Source organism: Camelus ferus, chromosome 17, assembly GCF_009834535.1.
Source record: "Camelus ferus isolate YT-003-E chromosome 17, BCGSAC_Cfer_1.0, whole genome shotgun sequence".
Lineage (NCBI taxonomy): Eukaryota > Metazoa > Chordata > Mammalia > Artiodactyla > Camelidae > Camelus > Camelus ferus.
The window spans coordinates 2,048,924-2,066,252 of record NC_045712.1 but is presented as its reverse complement, the minus strand read 5'-3'; the positions used below and the strand labels follow the sequence as shown (position 1 = coordinate 2,066,252).

General features: G+C 40.9%; 1 long non-coding RNA gene across 2 annotated transcripts; it reads right to left on the bottom strand.

Annotated features, from left to right (window-relative positions):
- Positions 1-219: 219 nt before the first annotated feature.
- LOC116657063 lies at positions 220-17,175 on the bottom strand. Of its 2 annotated transcripts, XR_004311996.1 has the most exons (4): positions 15,326-17,175; positions 14,938-15,045; positions 1,795-1,938; positions 220-268 (listed from the first exon to the last, which is right to left on the bottom strand). It is a non-coding gene; the product is annotated as an uncharacterized LOC116657063 (long non-coding RNA). The 2 variants fall into 2 exon arrangements; XR_004311995.1 differs by having other exon boundaries at positions 14,938-17,175.
- Between the last annotated feature and the right edge of the window lie 154 nt (positions 17,176-17,329).

Below are 17,329 nucleotides of genomic sequence, written 5' to 3'. Positions count from 1 at the left end.
GAAGGAACCCTACTTCAAAAAGACACCTGCACCTCAGTGTTCATAGCAGCACTATTTACAATAGCCAAGACATGGAAGCAGCCTAAATGTCCATCAACAGATGACTGGATAAAGAAGATGTGGTATATTTATACAATGGAATACTATTCAGCCATAAAAACTGACCGCCATTTGCAGCAACATGGATGTTCCTGGAGAATGTCATTCTAAATGAAGTAAGCCAGAAAGAGAAAGAAAAATACCATATGACATCGCTCATATGTGGAATCTAAAAAAAAAGAAAAAAAAACATAAATACAAAACAGAAACAGACTCATAGACATAGAATACAAACTTGTGGTTGCTGGTGGGGGGGGTGGGAAGGGACAGACTGGGAGTTCAAAATTTGTAGATAACTTACAGGCATATATAGACTAGATAAACAAGATTATACTGTATAGCACAGGGAAATATATACAAAATCTTGTGGTAGCTCACAGTGAAAAAAAAATGTGACAATGAATATATGTATGTTCATGTATAACTGAAAAATTGTGCTCTACACTGGAACTTGACACAAATTGTAAAATGACTATAACTCAATAAAAAAAGTTTTAAAAAAATTTAAAAAAAATAATAAAATAAAATGGCCTTTCTCCTCCTCTCAAGCTTTTCTAGTAACTGAGTTCTTTCAGATGCAATAAGGAAATGATCAGAAGGCAAATGAGAGGCTCACTGCTGGATTCTGCAGATACGCCTTCCTTCTTCAGCCCTTTGCCTACTGAGTGTCACCGTCTGTGAATCAGAGACACTCCAGTGAGGACAAGAGCAGCGTCTGTTCCAGAGAGAGAACTCACTGACCCTTAGGATTGTTTGGTACTTATGCACAAGTTCATTCTTAAATCGCATGAAATCCTGGAAATCAGACTCCTAAAGTAAGAGCTGAAGACTCTGTTCCAAGTCTTTTCTAGGCACTGAGTTAACCGCATTTAGTTTCTTGCTGTGTTCCTAAGAAAGCTGACACTTCTACTTTTGAGAGCAAACATTAAAAGATATACTTCTGCTTGACTATTATCCTAATATAAAAAATACATAAAATTTTATAATTATAAATTACTGTAAAATTAGAATTTTAAAAGGTATCATGTGTCTTCATGGAATTAAGACATTCATAGAAAATAGCTCTGAATTCAGTTTCCACTGACTTCACTAAGAATCTGGAAATGTGTACTTCAGAAACTGTTTTGGCCCAAGAATAATAAAGATCATACTTGGAGAACAAAGCTTTTCAAATCTGCTTTTTAAAAAAATTATTTTTTTAAATTTCAAATTAATATTCACAAACTATCAGTGGCTGATAGATTTTATTCTTGGCTAAATGGAAAATTTTGCCTTAATTGAGAGGAATATTCAGAGATTATTTCTTTCTCCCTCTGGTTTCCAATATTAAGCCCCAATACTGGCTAGCTCTAAAGTATAAGGCAGAGAGTGGATTAACTATATCAACAGGAGACTAACTTGCACAGAACAGAGGATTTTATCATAAACTCAGAAAGATCTCATTAAAAAGGGTATCTCCCTAAATTGTTTTCATTCCCTTGAGTGTTCAAATAGTGTTTTCTTTGTGTAATACATTCCTTATTACAGCTCTGCTACTCTCCAGTGTGTTAGTATTCAGCAAGTTACAGAACCTGTCTGACTCTGAATCCCCTTTTCTGGATATAGCATTATTGGGAGGATCAAATGAGCTAACTTTTGTAGAGGGTTTAAACAATGACATGCATTAAGAGAGAAAGAATCAAAAAGACAACTTACCAGTGTTGAGAAGGATGTGGAGAAACTGGAACCTTCATAAACTGCTGGTGAAGCTGTAAAACTGCACATCTACTTTGTAGAGCCATTTGGTTAGTTCCTTAAAACGTTATACACACAGTAGGCCATGTCCCAGTAACTCCATCCCTAGGTATAGACCCAAGAGAAATGAAAACATGTCCCACAAAAACTTGTATGTAAACATCCATAATGGAATTATTCATAACAGCCAAAAGCAGACACAACCCAAGTGTCCGTCGACAGATGGATGAATAAACAAATGTAGTAGCCATATCACACGATGTTATTCAGCCATTAATAAAAAGGAATGAAGTACTGACACCTGCCACAACATGAATGAACCTTGAAAATATTACGTTAAATGAAAGAAGCCAGCACAAACAGGTGCATGTTGTATGATCCCATTTATGTGCAATGTCCAGAGTAGGCAATTCCAGAGAGACATAAAGTAGATTCATGGTTGCCAGGGGCTGGTGGAGAGGGAGGTATAGTGATTGCTAATGGATTCGGAGATTCATTTTAGGGTAAATATACTAAAAACTACTTCCAAGAGGTGAGTTTTATGTTATGTGAATTACATCTCCATAAAGCTGTCATAAGAAGAAGATACAGGTGCCTCTCACTTGGAAACTGGTAACCTGTAACTCTGAACATTCCTCTCAGGAATAAACACTCTCAGGTCCCAGGGAAATGCTTCTCCACTTGCTTTACGTCCTCAAAGCAAAACATGACCGCGCCTAATGCTGTGATTTTTTTTGCAGCCATTATCACGGTCAGAGGTGGACCCTGCCTCGGAGGGCAGTGAGAGGAGGAGTGCTTAGTCTGGTAAGAACATAGCTGAATTAATCTATCAGATCCTTCCTCTCAGCATGAATGCAATTCTTAAATAACAAGGTACAGTTTCCTTGTCGTAGTGAATATCAACTTTCTTGCTTCTCTTTCTGATGGAGTTTGTGTTTCCAGAGGTGCTCCTGAGTTAGCACAGTATTCATTACAATTGCCCATGGAGACAGAAATATGTTGCAATATTAAGCAATTCATATCACTTTTAAATTTGTAGATGTGTGGGTCTAGAAGTTTGATATTGGTTAGTTCACACTGCTTGGTTCTCATTACACTACATTTAAGAGATAGTTAAAATGACAATGTAAGTGAGTAGTTTATGTGATGAAATTAACATTTTCTGCAATAATTCATTGGATATGATCCCATTACAATGTTTGGACATGATAAGTAAATTTCATGATTTATTTTCAACTCTGTCTCAGCACAGTAAAGCTTTCTCAAATTGAAATTAATAAAAAATGTCAGAAAGCTACACTGACTCAAAAAAGATGGTCTCACTTGGGAGCTTTGTGAACAGAACATCAACTATGTGAAAATCTTGTTTACAACAGCACAATTTATGATTTTACTGAAATAAAGATAAGAAAAATTGATTTTTTGTAATAAATATGTAAAAAAGTATGACTCACAAAAGTCATGATTTTATCATTCATCCAAACATTGCCAACTCAGCTGGATGCCCAGGAATGAGCAAGGATAACTGAACTAATCATATTTGATATTTTGCCAACATCAGTCATTTAAAGCCGTAACTTTATACATGTTTTCCATTCTTGTGGTTGTGAAGACATTTTTGTCGGACTTGATTTATAACTTTTAAATATTTCTACATATTGCCTGCGGCTCTCCCACAAGCTGTCCTGGCCTCAACGCTTATAAGGGAGGAAACTAACTTCCCTAGCAAGGCTCTTATGGGACTCACATAAAATAATGGATTTATTAAAGTACTATATAAATTTAGTTATCATTACAGGCATATTTCTCGGTTTGCACTGTGCTACCCAGAACAGAACACACACATGTTGTATTATTACAGAGGTTGTCTTTGGTTACATCAAGATTCATTTAGATTCCATATAATAAGTTTTTCTTGGTGGTAAGTGTCATGGAAGTAATAGAATAAGCTCCCAAAGGAGGTCTGTTAGTCATTTAAATAAAAGGACACCTGTCTTTGATGATTTAATTAGAGCCAGATTATAAGCAGAATCTGAAGAACATCCTCAGAGGTCCCTTCTACTTTATAACATTTGGGATTTCCCTGGGATAACAATCCTTGCTATTTTTACATTTGTTACTCAGTTAACTGCATTACTTTTTGCCTCACTGCCCAAAGCTACGAGTCATCTGTGACTCTTCCTCCTCCTTCCCATAACTAGTCACCAACTGCTATAAATTCCCTGCCCTACACATCTCTCAAATCTTTTTCATTTTGCCCCATTATTGTTTTATACCATGCTTCCATCATTTCTTCCCTGCAGCAGCTTCTCTACATCTAGCCTCACCACCCCCACAGAGCATCCTCTGCCTTTAAACCCTTCAGTCACTGCTCATCACACTCAGGATGGAGCCCAAACTTCTCAATATGACCTGAAGGCCCCCGTCTACCTCTCCACTTCATCTCTCACTCATCTTCTCACTCTGACTCCAGCTTGAAAAGCCACTCTCTCACCCTTACCTTTACAAAGGTGTTTCCTTCTGCAAGAAGCTTAAATAAGCAGGTTGCTTAACTTTGCCTTCAGGGAGCATTAGAAGATGTGTGTGTGTGCAAATAAGCACTCATTTGCATTAAAGTGAATATTACAGAAATTTCCAGTTCAGTGTGTCCAAAATGGTCAGATACTGGCAATTTTATATGGTTCTATTTTATGACCCAAATCATAACTCTTCATCTTGTTTTAAGGAAAGATCTGATGGTCGGTAGAAGTTGTGTAAATTAACATCACTAAAATACTTCTGTAATTCTACAGGACTCCCAATAAAACGCTGTTAAACACCCCCCCCCCCAGAAAAGATGGGGTGTGTGTGTGTGTGTGTGTGATTTTAAACTGTTCTTACCCTTGCCTTCTTTGCAGAATACTCTGGATTTTCGTTTTGGATGTTAAGGCATTCTTACACTCCATCTCCTACCTGCTTGTTTACATGGCTACTAGGCAGCTAAAATAACAAGAGAGCCAGCAATACACCTTATTTTATTTCCGTGTCTCTTCTTCCTTCCTTCCCTCCTTCTCCTGTTTCTGTTTGCTGCTAGCTGGCTGGCCATCACTTCCATCAGCTTGCTGTCTCCTTGTCATTCATCTCCCTGCAGCCACCTGCCCAGCCCAGCCCTCACTACCAAATCTCCATGGTTGAACTGGGGGAATACAAATTACTCGATATGCTGTAATACCATCCCTGCTGTGTACTGCTTTGCTAACTTAGGTGAGTCGTCTGGTCCAGGCATACTCAGCGCTTCCTGTTTATAAGGGGAGCCAGTTACAAAGTGCTGATGCAACTAACTGCAACCCAACATGTCCCACGGCCTCTGCTCACCATGTCCCCCTCTGACCAGCCCACACTCCACCCGCCCTCCTCCACCCTTGGACCACTTCTGTCTTCTTTTTCTAACCTACCATCACCTCAAAGCACTTGTGCATAGTAGGTGGACACAGTAAAGTGCTTCCAAACAAAGCTAAGACGTATTTCTCCTACCCTGTATTTCAACATAATTGAAGCCCCTTAGTCAGGGCTTCCTTTTACCCTCAAGGCAAAATGGGTTTGCTTTTGTGGTTTATTTTGGAAGTGTTTGCTTGCTTGCCAGTCTGTTTCTCCTGCCTTCCCCATCTCTTGAAAACAACCTCTTCCCCTTTTTCTCTCCAGTAACAAGCCTACCTCTTCCATACCACCCCCAGTTGTACACTCATCAGAATGCATTCTCAACTCTTTCGAGGGTGGAAATCAAGAATGGCTCAAAGACTAATCTGCTAGCTCCCCACTTCCTAATCAGGCCTCAGGGTAAGTTCTGCTCAAGCTGCTTTCCTCCCTCAGGACATCTCCCACCTCCAACACTTCCACCCCTCCCTTCATTGCTTAATGACTTCTTTCCCATCCTTCTTTCAAGTCTCAACACAAGCCCCTCTTCCCCTGGGAGGCATGTGTTTAGGTTCCTTGGGAGGAGATTCAGGAAGGTCGGAGTCAGGGAGATTATGAGAGGGTGCTGTTGGGATTAACACCTGCGGAAAGGAAGGAAAGAAAGCAGACCAGGCAAAGGAGAACTTGGGCTGTAATGAAATCTCAACAAAGACCACAGCCAACCCACGAAGAGCTCTGAAGCCGAGGTGGTCTTGCAGGGTTGCCTCTACTAGTTGTGGTGAGAGGTAGAGCCTTAATAGTTCTGCATCAGCCAGTCACTGGATGCCACCTGCCTCTGGAAAGGGGCATGGTCCCGGGTGAGAGGGCTGACAGCACTCTGAGCAGCTGGAGGAATAACTTCTTCACCCCTTCAGAGGGGTGTGGGCAGAATGCACAGCATTCACTAGTGTTCCCAAATTTCAGCACCAATCAGAATTATCCAGAGGACTTATTAAAACACAGATTGCTTGGCCCAAATCCCAGAGTCTTTGATTTAGTAGATCTAGGATAGGGCTTGAAAATCTGCATTTCTAAGAAGTTTCCAGGTGATGCTGGTGATGCTAAGCTGGGGACCACACTTTGAGGATCACGACACAACACACTGTAACCACATAAAGCCGTGACCCAGATAACTTCTGACCATTCACGCTGCTCTTTCCACTTGCTGCCTTGTGCTATGTGATTTCTGCATGTCATCTTTTTGAGTCTCATCCTTTTGGGAACACCAAGTTCTAAAGACCATATTATTGTTTATGTTTATTATGGACTGAATATGCCCCCACCCAAAAAAAATTCATACATCAAAGCCTTAAGTCCCAACGTGATGGTATTTAGAAGTGGAGCCCTTTGGGAGGTAATTAGGTTTAGACAAGGTCAAAGGGGGGGACACTCAGGATGGAATTAGTGCCCTTATACGTAGAGGAATTTCTCTCTCTCTGTCTCCCTCTCTTCCTCTCTCCCTCTTCCTCCCCCCCTCCCTCTCTATCCACATCTCTCCCTCTCCACTAGCACACACCACAGAAAGGCCATGTGAACACACAGAGGGAAGACGACTGTCCATTAAGCCAGGAAGAGAGCCTCAGCAGGCACTGACCAGCGGGCACCCTGACCTGGGGCTTCCCGGCCTCCGGAACTGTGAGACATCCCTGTTGTTTAAGCCACCCAGTCTGTGGTGTTTTGTTAGAGCAGCCTGAGCTGACTAAGATAATATTCTTCCTGAAAGTAAATGGAAAGCCACTGGCAGAGTGTGAGCAGAATTACTTATATTTCAAAAAGAAATGGCTGTAATGAGGAGAAGTGACTTGGGTTGGAGGACGGAGGGGTGTTCTGAGAGAGGATTCAGGTGGACCACTTAGGAGACGGTTTAGAGTTGTCCAGGGGAGATATGCAGTTTGGACTACTGAAGATGGGGGAAAATAGATTAGAGGGATATTTAGGAGGTAGAAATGACAGGAGCTGGAGAGGGTCTAGACGTGAGAGATGAGAGACAGGGAGAGGTCAACAATGACACTGCAGGGGAAGAAGAGGGTGGGAAGGGATAAACTGGGAGTTCAAGATTGCAGATACTAACTAATATATATAAAATAGATAAACAAGTTCATACTGTATAGCACAGGGAACTATATTCAATATCTTGTAGTAACTTATGGTGAAAAATATGAAAATGAGTATGTGTATGTTCATGTATGGCTGAAGCATTATGCTGTACACCAGAAAGTGACACAACATTGTAAACGGACTAGACTTCAATAAAAAATATATATATACAAAAATAAATAATTAAAAAATTTTTTAAATTAAAATTAAAAAAAAAAAGAATGACAGTGCAGTTTCTGGGATATGCAACTGGATGTACTGAGGCACCATTTCCTAAACACTACAAGAGAAACAGCATGCAGGGCCAAGGCTCTCACACACACAACTTCTACAAATATGGAGGGTTTGTTTATTTCCCAAAATTGCACATGCTTAAAAAAACTCACTAAGATGCTTCTTTTTTTGTCTTCTTCCACATATATATATAAATATATAAAATATATACATAAATATATAAAAATGAGTTTTCCATACAATATTCCCAGTGTAAGGGGACAGATGTGATGCAGCCTTTCTCTTTAGGAATGCTTCTTTGATTATTTGACCATCAAAAACCAATTTAAAGTCTCATAAGAGAACACCTTGTTCTGAAGTGCTGTATTCAAAAGCAGCAACAAAGAACATCGCGTGGGCTGGCGCTGTTACCAGAAAGCACCTCGGCATCCTGCCAAAGATGTTCCCCCACCTCAGACATGTGCTCTGGCCATTCTGATGACAACATATGAGAGAGGCTAACAGGAGGGGTGACATAAAGGAAAATATGATTGAATCATATAGACATTGTGGTTCAATCCAAGCTACCTCCTACCACAACGCAGAGGTGCTTAGAATAATGATTCTTCTGGCACATTAAGGGCATCTTGGTGTTTTAAAAGTTTTTCCCACTTAGCAGGGATGGTATAGCTCAAGTGGTAGAGCACATGCTTAGCCTACATGAGGTCCTGGGTTCAATCCCCAGTATTTCCTCCAAGAATAAATACATAAGTAAACCTAATTACCACCCCCCCACCAAAAAAACAATAATAAAATTTTTAAAAGTTTTTACCACTTAAATCAGTTTTTATTATTCTTCCCGTTTAAATTAGTTTTTACTACTTTTTTTAGAGAGTATCTTTAAATAATTTTAATACTTAATGTTTAGTATTTTGTGGAGTATATTTTAACATGAGAAGGTTGTAGAAAATGAATGTGCCTCATGTTAACTTTGTGTTCACTTCAAAAACATGGGTAACATCCTGCAGGACCTTTTAGATCTACGCTTTTCTCCCTCTTTCTACCTTTTTTAAAAAATTGAGATATATGTGACATGTAGCATTGATAATTTTAGATGCACAATGTGTTGATTTGACACATCTGTGTACTGCAGTATGACTACCACCATAGTGCCTGCGGACACCTCCGTCACGTCACAGAATTACCAGTTCTTCTCTGTGGTGAGCACATTTAAGATCTAGTCTCCTAGCAACATTGACGTATATAAGACAGTATCGTTGACTGTAATCACAGTGCTGTGCATTAGATCCCCAGAACTTACTCATCTTCCAACCCTAGACTTTATCTTTTAAGATTTAGGAGCCTCTTTCTTGCTCTGCTATGAATGAATATATAGCTTTTGTTTCTTTTTTTTATTATGATGCCAGATAAAAAATAGGGATCTTTTCTTAATTTAGGAGATTTATAAGGCTCCAAGCAAGGGAGACTTTTTGGCACCGATCATTTGAAATGACTTAAGACATAGGTTTCATTAGGCATTTGTTACTGGATAGAGATCAAATGGATCTCTTCACTTTATTTATTTATTTATTTTCCTTTATAAAGATTCTCTTTTTTTTCTTTCTTTTTTTTCCCCCAATACATCTATACTTTTGTGGCTGGTTAGACACCTTGCCCACCTCCCCCAACACTGCCACAAAATATCTAGGGTGATACCAAATGCTATTCACACTTTTTTTTTTAAACTAAGAAGAAATTCAGTTGGAATTCTCCAACAGAAGTTTCAGCTTTTTCATTTATAAATAGTGCCACTCTGAGGACATACAAGGCAGTAAGTAATAATTTATCCCTTCTCACAAAGCCAACTTAATTATAAGAGTCTTACAGACATTATGGGACATAAATGTGCCAAAGCTCCAGGTTTATACTGCCAAACCCACAGGTCCCAACAAAGAAAGCATGTGCCAAGGGTAACCAAAAGCCCACACACCATCGAGAAGACGCTAGCAGGCTGGCTTGACACCCTCAATTCTGGCTAATACCAAAAACTCAGGTCATCTAGCTCTCTTTTCATTCATAAACGTTTACAAAGCATTGGCTACACACCAGCTTTCCTCCTCCTGCTTCGGTACCACGGAAAGCCTTCTGCTGCTGTTCTCTAAAGGCCTGTAAAGCAAAAGCTGCTGCTTAGATTCGTGCAGCTGGCCTCGCCTTTGGGTTTACTTCACCAGGTACCCCAGTCACAGAATTCAAGAGTGTAGGGTCCTTAAAGATTGTAAAAATGAGGGTCTACCACGGTTCTATGCACACATTTTTTCAGTCTTGCCTTCCAACTGGTTTATGTCATTCCAGAAGGAAGCCACGAAACACAGCCCACAGCAGAAGCAGCATCCGCCAATGTTTCCACAAAGATGGACACGCCAGTGACTCCCTGGAGCAATTCTAACCTAAAGTCTCGGGCAGAATTTTCCTGACAACGTTCCTCTCCTCCTCCCCCTTAAAGGAGAGTATGATATAAATCAAGTCCTCATCTTACAGATAATGCAACTAAATCTCGCAAGGGGTAAGAGGCCCAGAGCTTAGGGGGTGAGAATGGGGACACTGGGAAGTAGCACATCCCAGGCCCCCTTTTAGCCCCATTCACTCAGTCTTCTGGGGGAGGGCTCAGGAAAGTGCATGCGTGACAGCTCCCCCAAGTACTTCTAACACAACAAGCCAGGCGTGGCCCAGGGACCAGCTCTGAGATCAGATGGAGTAGGAAGAGGGGAAGAAGCAGCTGATGAGACTAGAGTACATGCAAGGTTTCTGACCTTCAGACTATGATTTCTTAACTTTCAGGGGCCATGAGGTCTGAAGCCTCCCCGACCAAGCCATACACAGGAAAGGTCAGAACTATTAGCTCAGAAAGGGGATCCAGATCACCAAACCACAGGGAGAAAAATAACATGGTAATTACATGCAGTGAAGGGGTCACTGGGGATTGTGGGCAGGGGTGGGGAGTGGAAACCATTTACTCCTCAAGCCTGATTTCATTAACAGTGAATCACTTTTGCAGACTGGAGTCACTTGCAATCAAAATTGGACCACTTAGCATACCCCAGGGTTGTATTTCAGCCACAGGGAGCAAGGCATGCTCCAGGGCCGAAGGCCAGATGAAGACCTCAGAGTGACTTCATCCATCTCCTACAGAAGAATTTTCCTACATGGAGCTACCTTAGTTGTTCTCAGATTCGTGTTAGGATTAAGGATCTCTCTCTCCCTCTCTCTCTCTCTCTGTGTGGAAATATAAATTGGTACAGCCTTTTTGGAGAGCTGTCAATACCGATCACAATTTAAAATAACCATAAGCTCTGATATAGCAGTTAGACTCCCAGGAATTTATCGTACAGAAAAATACCTGCACAAGCTGGCAGAGACACAAGGAGCTACAAATAGGTTTACTGGAACATTTTTTAACAATAAAAACTGAAAATAACCTAAATATTCATCAACAGGAGAATGCTTAAATAAGTGAATTTAATTAATTCAGCTATCTTAAAAAGAGCTAGACCTATATAGTACTTTCATGGGGTGCACAAAATGTATTCAATGACTAGTTTTTATAGTATGATTCCATTTGGTTTCATATAAACCAAATATAAGTTGAACACATTGTGTATGATTTCTGTGTGCATAAATAGATAAATCATCTGTATTCAATAATACCAATAGACAAACGCAGAATATGTTTATAAGAGCCTAGAAAAAAAGTCTGGAAAGATACACTTACTGTTGATAGGAGTTACCTACTGGCACAGATTTGGAAGAAGACCAGAATTCACAGAATGAAGGGCTTCTAAAGATACTTGGCGTATTTTTTAGAGTTTCTAGTTTTACCCTATATATTTAATTGCTCATATAATTAAAAAATAATAAAGATTTTTCTAAAGGAACTTGAGGGAGAGTTATTAACAAGATAATTATTAATAAAGGCAGAAGAAATTCAGAAAATAATCCAAGTAAAAAGATGAGAGATCATTCCAGAACCCCTCCTCCCTTCTGCAGGTCAGTCTCCATCGCCATCTCCTCTTTAAAAAGCTAGATATTGGAACAGACAAATACTTCAGAACAATTTTTCCTATGGAATAAAGGTACGCAACCCCTTATTCATCCCCTCCCCCTAGCCATCCCAAATCCACAGTGCCCCTGAATGAAAGGTTTACCAACTCTGGAGACCATTTGTACAAAAACAGCAAAAAACAGAACCAATCTGACCACTAGAGGGAGAACATTACATATAAAACCACTACAAGTTGCCACAGATGGAGGTACATGGGCTGGTTCCAAGAAACTGTCCAAAGCTAACAGCCCACAAGCAGTAATCAATATGATTCACCCTTAGGTTTGCCTAATATTTCCTGGAGCAAAAAATGTCATTAATAAATATAAAATTACAAATGTGAATGCAGTTCCCATATTAGTGAGGTTTTTCCCACCCCACCAACCTGAGTATTTACAAATACTCAGAGGCAGATGTGGAGTTGGAAGCTCTTTGGAAACCGCATCTTAAGAAACAAAGCCCAGTTTGCAGTCCCGCGGCAGAGTGAGCGGTAGCGAGAAACAGAATTCAGCCAGTTTCATCAAGACCAGGGGATTTACTCTTTTATCAAGAAAGACCCCCCACATGCTTTCTCAGAGCCCTATTCAACAAGCAAGACACTTTTCCTTTCATTCCTCACACATGACCTCAGTTGTCTTACCAGCTGCAATTTTTTCATGAATTTGTGCTGGTACGGATGAACTGATAATGTACCTTTTGATCATTATTTCCAGCAGATGAGTGTTTCCCATATACACAGCCTTCTCCCACCTCATCCCTTAAAAAAAATCACTTCTTTATGGAAACATGACCGTTTTGTAAAAAGAAGTGGCACTTTCTGGGGGGAAAAAAGGATGAAACACACCTTTTGAAAATGCGTCATCCTAATCTTGGATATCTGAGTGCCACACTGAGAACAATACAGAACAGATATACCCAGATCACCCTATACAAGTGTAACTTTCCTGCCTTGGCTCTACCTTTTCTGAAAGTAATTCCACTTAACTTTCAAAATCTGAATAACAAATTGATTAAGTAGCTTGCCCAAAGTCAAACATCAAAGCAAGTGGTAGGACAAGAATTTAAACCGAGTCGGTCTGACACCAGAATCCCTGTTCACAACCACTAATCCATTCCACCTCCTCGCTCTCTGCCTTTTATTTCCCTTGAGGCTACCTCTTGCCCCAGTACTCTCCTCTCTTCAATCCACCTCTCCCACTCCAAACCCACAATAAAACTGCGGATCTAGTGATGCAGTGGAGAGAACAGAAGTCACAAAAATGGTGTGAGTCCTGGTTCTGCCTCATTCAGCTGTGGCACCTGGACACCTGCAAACATGGAGTCCTGGTTTCCTGAGTGTACACTGGGAACACTAACCAAAAATAACCAGTTCCTTACAAGATTGCCTATAGATTAAATGAGATCATGTACATAAAGCATTCAGCATAGGGTCTGGCTAGGGGGTACCTCAGGCTATTGACTGGAAGACAAACCAGAAAAGAGAAAGAGGGAGCAATGGCAATTTACAGCACAATGAGGACGAATTCCACCAGGAGAAAGTGAGCTTTCTCTTTGACCTTTCTCACTCGCTTTATGATACAACCACCATCTGAGGGGGCAGACGGTGGACACGCAGGGTCACCACCTCAAGCACAGGCTGCAACAGCGCGGGAGCTTACACCATGGTACCTAATAGTACAAAGCCCTTCTGGGGTGTCCTTCTATATCGGAGTGACTCCAAAGACAGGATTGTTGAGGGCAGTCCGTGCGCAGAACTGTTTCTCAGAGGACCCAACTCCACTATCACTACCTCTGTGAGAAACGTGACAACCCACGGCGGGGCCACCTGCCTGTGCTGCTCTCCAGGGCTCCCCAGGGCTCCTCTCTCTGACCCTCCCCGGTGACTGCCTCAACTAAATTAACGGCGGGTCTTCTTGGGGCCAGGGAAGGAAATTCACCGCGGCATTTAATAGGTCTCCCAGAACAAACAGGAAGGAAATGCTTAACAGATCATTTTACTTTCTCCTGCGGTCATCTAAACTCAATTCTTCCTGACTGTCTTCTGAAGAGATGGAGAAGGGCTGCTCATTATTCCCAAGATGGGCTCAGTCACCATCAAACTCCTAAATCAGCAGCCCCCAAACTTTATGCTCTCAGGACCCCTTTACATGCCTACAACTTATTGAAGACCCCAGATAGCTTTTGTAATGTGGGTTATAGCTAACATTTAGCATCTTAAAAAGTAAGACTTGAAAAATGTTAAAATATAAAAATATACAAGCTCAAATTCTGTGTCAGGCTGCATATCCCATAGCCTCTGGAAAAATCCCACCACATGCTCATGAGATAATGAGAATGAAAAAGGCAAATCACATCTTAATATTATTATGAAAATAGTTTTGACTCAACCCCCTGAATGGGGTCTGCAGACCACACTTTGAGAATTGCTTGTCTCAAAAACCATTACACCAGTCCCTCTGAGTGCTGCCAGGTGCTAAATGATTCTTTCTGGATATCATTTTAAGTTTTAAATCCGCTAATTTACAAGTTAGACTCTAGATCCTGGACCAATAAGCTCAGAGAAGAATTAAATAAGAAGTTATTTAAATGATTTAGCAGAATTACCTAAACAACGACTTTCTAAAACTGAAACGCAAATTAGCACTGAAAACACCACAGAAAACATTAACAGGCTGATCCACATATTATGGGCCAGCAGACTGTGCTCCCTCTTCTGTTTTCTCTCTTTTTAATTATTGTTATGCCCGCGAATGACATTTTCATTGGTATTAAACCTGCCAGGGGTTCTGTGTGAGGTAGACAGAAGAGGAGAAGCTTCAGAATGATACAATATACGTAGCAATAACCAGGTCTAATTTTCTCCTTTAGAGAGAACTTGGTGGGTACGATGGAACACATAGCATCAGCATATTTTCAAATTCAAGTATTAACAGAGGTTTGGGGATCAATCACACCAGCTATTTTTTTGGTTGTTGTTATTTCTTTTTTTCTGTTTGAGCCAGAGGTCAAGTTCTGCTTTTAAATTCAGCCTCTTTGTTCTTTCTCCCTCTTAGCCCACTCTGCTGTGTGTTCTAAGCCGAACCCCATGACTGAACAGGACTGTCTGGTTGTACGTTCTGCTCATAACAATCATACTCATAACAGAAACAAGCACCTAGTAAGCACTTAAACCCAAGTAGTTTGTGCTCAACTCTTTATTTTTGCAGTATCTCAAATCTCCCCACAACCCCAAAAGGCAGGTACTATTATTCCCCGCAATTTACCTGAGAGGACGTTACTTGCCTAAAGGGCGCAAGGTAAGTAGGCGGAGAAGCAGGGAAACATCCCAGATCATCTCATTCCAGCTCTCTCTTCACAGGATGCTAAACTTTCTTTTAAAGAAGATAACAGAAGAGGTTAAAGGGGCATCCTTCCATGCCATTGAAAAGTAAATAAATAAAATTTTATTTGGCAAATGTCTGGAGCAGAGAAAAACTGTGGGCTTCCAAAAAAGCTACCACAAAGGGCCCTTCTTCACAGGCATCAAACTAAACGCAGGTGAAGCTTTTATCAGGGCCACCAGATAAGGAAGGGCTTATCTCAGTTCCCTGGACTGACTGCTAGCTGGTTTCACTTTCCCGCTAAGTGTTGATTCAGAGCTTCTAATGTTACCCTGTTGAGGTGCCAAATTGACGTGCTGGAAGAGGGTTGCGCTGATGGGTCTTCCATTTCCTCAGCAAAGAAAACAAGGAGCTTGTCAACTGTGGCCCAGACCCAGGGGTGGGAAAGAATCCTATCCGACCTTCAATTACTGTGAAATGGAATCACCTTCCTGCCTGACAACAGTGACGAATTCCAAAGGCCCAACCAGCCTTCTCATAATGATGACTCTGGCGTCGATTACCATTTGGGGGTAGATTCAAATCTGATCCGAACCTGAAAAATCCCACCCCTTGGTGCTAATCCCTTCAACTTTCTGATCTTAAATAGGGCAAGTTTCAGTAAAGAGCCCTTTCTCACTTTACAACCTACCTGAATATTATCTGTAATGATTTTGCTTAATCAAAAAATTAATTAAATTCCTGCTTTAATGGTCTAAACACAAGAGTTGAAGGAAGGAATGAGCTGTGGCCTGCTGCCAGGGCCCCTCTGAGGCTCTTGGAGTTAATAATTTCCATGGTGTTTTTAAGCATTTGAAACAACAAAGGCCAGCTTTCACTAATGGCATGACCGATTCTGGCAGAACCTATAAACATGAGGCCTAATCTGGGGTGGTTTGTATTACAGAGAATGAAGTCTTAATAAATAAATGAAACCAACCATCAGGAAACTGACATTTATGCAATTCTCTGGTATTAATCTTCAAACTTAGTAATCAGTGCCAAAGTTAGGGGAAATAAACTGCTTACAGCACAGCTGAGACAACCTATGGCTGTGACATGATTTTAGGTGATTTTAGGTGGGAGGAGATGACTCTCCTAAGGCATTTCTGGGTAGGATGATGCCTGTGCGCAAGCCGCTGCCCTTCCTCCCACTTGGACATTTCTGACTGGTACGTTACCTACTCAGTCACTTTTCAGAAAGAAAGACATGAGATTTTGCGCTCCATGAAATGAATCAACTTTTCATAATACTGGGTTGAAAAGTGGCGCCTCATGGGCTGAATCTGGCTACTGAAGCAATTTATTAGGTCTTCATGGTGTTTGCTTTTTTTAATCTGAATGGGTTGCCAATATTAAAAACTCAGAAGACTCAGAAGACTTCACATGAAGATGCTGATAGCCAGCTACCCTCAGAAACCGGGCGACCAAGCAAGTCTGGGCCCGCACTTCCGCGTGGCAGCCATGGGAGAGCAGGGCGGAGGCGGCGCCTGCAGAATGGGCGTCACTCACACTCAGCCTGCCTCTCGCCTGGTACGTGTTCCCACCAGAGCCAGGATCTGCACCGCCTGCCTTCCTCCTAACAGCTGCGGGGAGGGTACAGCTCAGCATGCTCAAGGTCCTGGGTTCAATCTCCAGTACCTACACTAAAAAATAAAATAAAAAATTAATTAAGAATACATAAAGAAACCTAATTACCTCCTAATACCCAGCCTGCATGTTAACTCCCTGATGAGAAATACTGGCAATGGTAAGGTTAGTATGTGCTGGAAGGAAGGAGGAAGAAATGCATGCAAAATATTATTGTATACAGAAAAAATAAATCCCACACTAGCCTTTTGTATGAAATTCCTGACACCTCAGAACAGAAAACACTTTTCCATGGTGTCTTGTTTTGTTTTCAAAATACTCCTTTTACTAAGTCAACTATGGATTTTATCATATACAACAATTTTATGTGTAGCTTGAAAACACGAGATTCTCATGGATGAAAGGTCCATTGTCTTATATTATGTCAATAAGAGAATTCTCAGTGAAGATAATCCATGGAAAACAGAATTTACCAACACGTTAGTTTGGAGCCACTACCCCACCAGACCCTAGCCCAAATCAACAGTCATTAAAATACACAGCATCTTCCATTTCTTTTTTTTCTTGTCCTATAGACAACAGAGATGCTCCATTTAAAAAAAAAAAAAAAGACAGGGAAACATATACAAGATCTTGTGGTAGCCCACAGCGAAAAAAAATGTGACAATAAATGTATGTATGATCATGTGTAACTGAAAAACTGTGC